Consider the following 4,592-nt stretch of genomic DNA (forward strand, 5'->3'; position numbering starts at 1 on the left):
TATGTATACATACATATATATATATATATATATATACATACATACATACATACATACATACATACATACATACATACATACAGGGTCCGCCGTAAGTAACTATATATTTTCTTTTGCTTGTAATTTTGTTGAATTTTTTTATTTATTCAATTTTTTTATTTCATATGTCATTTGAAAGCTGAAATCTTATATTTTTATTTCTTTTCTTCCCCCTATTTCAGATATACTGTTATATCAATTATGTCCACCCTATTAACAAAAGAGCAAAAGATTGCGGTTTTGAAATGGTTCTGCACAAAATTATCTGGCTATGCTACAGAAGCTGCTTTTGCCGTTATTACAACAGCAGGATAGAGCAGAAGATCTGTACTTTCAGCAGGACGGAGCACCAGCCCATTATGCTACGCTTGTGCGAGACTGGCTGGACGCCAACCTGCCCTGTTGATGTCTCATTCACCGGATTTGACCCCTCCCGACTTTTTCCTCTGGGGCATTCTCAAAGAGAAAGTCTACTCAACAAAGCCCCGCAACATTGCTGAACTTAAGGAACAAATTCGAACTGCCAGAAAACTTTGTGCAGAACCATTTCAAAACTGCAATCTTTTGTTAATCAGGGGGACATATTTGATGTAACAGTATATCTGAAATAGGGGAAAAAAAAAAGAAATAAAAATATAAGACAAATGAAGAAGAAAAATTGAATAAGTATCAACATAGTTACAAGCAAAAGAAAATATATAGTTACTTATGGCGGACCCTGTATATATATATATATATATATATATATATATATATACCCATACATACAGACATATACATACATATATACATATACATACATATATACATACATACATACATACATACATACACACACACACACACACACACACACACACATACATACATTATCGACTGCACATACTCAGTGCATGTGTTTTGTTTGTTCACTGATTCACTGCAGTATAGCACCTGAAGGACAACTCTCTCATTGCACTGGGTGTTATAACACCTGAAAGTCATAGACAGGTGTGACAACTCACCTCTAATACTATCCAGATATGATGGATACTGATATTTCACTATTTTTGTGGCTTATCAATATCATGTACCTGAATTGAACTAGGGTTGAACCGAATTGCCAATTTATGACCATATATAAATAGTGTAAAAAGTATTGCTGGTATGCCATGATAATGCATACATAAGATTAAATTCAACAACGAATTTAAAGCAGCTTTAATGATGTAAACATTATTGAATATCTGTATATATATATATATAATCATCAGAGCGGTTTGACTGAAAAATGGTAAGCTGGGGAGTTGCACCAGGTTCTAATCTGATTTGACAAGGTTTCTATGGCTGGATGCCCTTCCTAACATCAACCACTCCAAGAGTGTAGTGAGTGCTTTTTATGTGCTATCAGCATAGATGCCAGTTATGAAACACTGGCATCAGCACAGCTATCATCTCACTTGGCTTGACAGGTCTTCTCAAACATGGTATATTGCCAAAAATCTCCTCACTTGTCTTCCTCCATGATGGCCAAAGTTTAAAGAGTGCTTTTTACGTGCCACTGGCATATATATATATATATATATATATACACACACACATACACATAAATATGTGTATGTATATATGAATGTGCAAGTATGCTTATATTCTATGTTGTTATCACTTGGTAGTAGCAGTGCTGATATCAGCATTCCTTACTGGCATTGTAAATGGTTGCTCTCTTTTGGAAAGCCAGTAGAATAAAAAAAATCCCTTTCTTGCAAAGCAGGTAGGAGTTAGCAATAGAAAGAACATAAAATTCTGCTTCAAATAACTCTTAATCCATCCCATTCCTCTGCTAGCATGGAAAGACAGACTTTAAACAAATGAAAATTAGCTAATTTGTTTCACTAATTGAGTTGACCTAAATAAGCTCAAATAAATATTTCAAATGTTTCTATTGTTGCTGCAAAACATGTTTGTTGTAAACAAATGTATAAGATAGCAGAATTTGTTATTTAGCTACAGCAATAACTTTATGTGACTTCATAGTCAAGTTTTTCATTAATTGCCCTGTGATGACATAGATCTAAAGGACTTGTGTTTTTTTATGGTATCAGTCAAGAAGAAAGTAATATACTCATTTCCTTCTCAATCTCTTCAAGGTTATTTAGGTTGATGTAATTAATGTTCTGCTTGAACTGCTGCAAGTTAATGACTCTAAGGGAAAAAATTTGTGCAGGAAGGGGAATTTCAGAGAGTGGATATCTAGGGAGGAAGGATTGGGATAGTGCTGAGCCTGGGCGGAGAGACAAGGGATGACATTGTTTATATTTGTCTTATTAATGGTTAGGATATTTTGATAATAGCTAGACTACAGATAACACTTTCTTGAGTTCAAACCTTATTGATGTCATTACATCCTGGATGACATACTGTATTTGGTGGCAGAAAAGACACATGGGCATATTAAACACACACCCAGTTTCAGCAGGGCTTATTCAGGAAAGAAAAGTTTTAGTGCAGTGAAGCTTATGGGAGGCCCAACTTCACATATAGGACCTGCTGTAATTCTTTTGAGACTTTTTTTGGAGTAAAAAGTGTGTCATATATGCCATCAAATATGGTACACTTTTCCCTTTTATTTCATAATTACAAAAATCCAAATTTGCAAAATTATTCTGATTATGTTACTATGGAAATGTGTATAAAATAATGAAAGACAAACCAAACTATACCATTATAATTATTGTCACAGTTGTCTTTATGTATTGTTACATTTGAGTAGATACTTTCCTTCTTCTTGTGGTTAAATGCCACTTCTAACACCCAATACTGGGCCTGATGTAGTTATTGTAATATCAACTAGAGAAGTTGTCTTTTTGAACTTGGTCCTTCTCAGGCCATACAATTCTAGAATATTTCTCTACTGAGTGGCTGATGACCTACAAACTTAGAATGAAATAAATACATTATGATGGTTCAGAAGATGAGGAGAAATAGGGATTAAGGTAAAGAAGAATGAGGTGTGTGTGTTTGTGATTGAAAACAAAATATACAAAAAGGAAGCAACCTATGATGTAGAGTAGAACGAAGTGGTGGTTGGGGTGAGGTAAATACTATGTGATTTGATGTAAGGTAGACAGGATTGTAAAATACTGTTGCTACAATTATGTCCCTAAAACTTTGGTAATTCAAATGACTTGTGTGGATTCTGTTTCATGTGGATTATTATCTGTAACAAGATTTGTGAGAATTGTAACTATCAACGAAGAACACAAAAAATGAGATTAGAATAAAGTGTTTGATATTTATAATAGATTTAATTTTAGAGTTGTAAAAGTTAAAAATATCAGCTGAGCCATTGGAAGATAAAACTGGCTTACTCTTCTTTTTTTTATTTCTTATATAAGTTTATCAATTTGTATTGCAAGATCCTTGGTGTGAAATCATGTGTTGAAACAGATGTTGTTGTATTTTGGGATGATCATTTTTTTTTTTTTTTTGTCAAATAAACACACACACTATATATTTGTTCTTCACTCGTCTATTACTGTTCTTATTTTAACTCATGTCCATTGTCTGGAAATCTTTCGTCATACATCTGTGACCCCTTCAGCACCACTTTTCATTTTCGTGTGTGCTCTTGTTCCACTTACTCCATTCTGCTCTTCTATGATGTTTATCTTTATCTGCACATGCGTTTGCATCTGTGTATGTGTGTGTGTGTGTGTGTGTGTGTGTCATTGTTCTTAGCAGCAGTATGGCCTTCCCCTCAGTTCCATCCTCTCACCCCGTTATCGCTACTGCTGTCCTGGGACCCAAACGTTCGGTACAGTTCCTGTATCTCTCTGTGTTTGTGTGTTCGCCCACAGTGTTGCCATCATAGTAGTTGTTGTTGTTATTGCCATCATTGTCACCTCCGCTGTTGCTGTTGTTGTTAGTCATGTTGTTGATATTGTTTGTGTGTGTATATGGGTTCGCTTTTTATGTTTGTATCCATGCACTTTATATAGATTTTTTTTTATCTCTTATATTTATCACAGGTATGTGACAAATATTTTTTATTTTTGTCTTTTTTTTATTTATCTATCTCTATTTCTTATATATATCACAGGTAATGCATATATGTCTATTATGTGTATATTACCCTGTTTGTATCTGTGTTTTATTATTATTTTTTCTCTCTCTTTTCTCCTCCCTTCTGTCTATAGTGATGTGGTGTGGTATGGTGGGTGTGGTGTGGTATGGTGGGTGTGGTGTGGTGGTGGGTGTGGTGTGGTGGTGGGTGTATGTATATGTATATGCATATGTTGTTGTTGCTGGCACTCCGTCGCTTACGACGTCGAGGGTTCCAGTTGATCCGATCAACAGAACAGCCTGCTCGTGAAATTAACATGCAAGTGGCTGAGCACTCCACAGACACGTGTACTCTTAACGTAGTTCTCGGGGATATTCAGTGTGACACAGTGTGACAAGGCTGACCCTTTGAATTACAGGCACAACAGAAACAGGAAGTAAGAGTGAGAGAAAGTTGTGGTGAAAGAGTACGGCAGGGTTCGCCACCATCCCCTGCTGGAGCCTCGTGGAGC

The 4,592-nt window shown here is 35.5% G+C and overlaps 1 protein-coding gene across 5 annotated transcripts in view; it reads left to right on the forward strand.

The window, feature by feature from the left end:
• The window catches only part of LOC106868682 (1-acyl-sn-glycerol-3-phosphate acyltransferase delta), a 120,616-nt gene that overhangs the window by 50,390 nt on the left and 65,634 nt on the right, over positions 1-4,592 (forward strand). The window lies entirely within an intron of this gene.

Source organism: Octopus bimaculoides, chromosome 2, assembly GCF_001194135.2.
Source record: "Octopus bimaculoides isolate UCB-OBI-ISO-001 chromosome 2, ASM119413v2, whole genome shotgun sequence".
Lineage (NCBI taxonomy): Eukaryota > Metazoa > Mollusca > Cephalopoda > Octopoda > Octopodidae > Octopus > Octopus bimaculoides.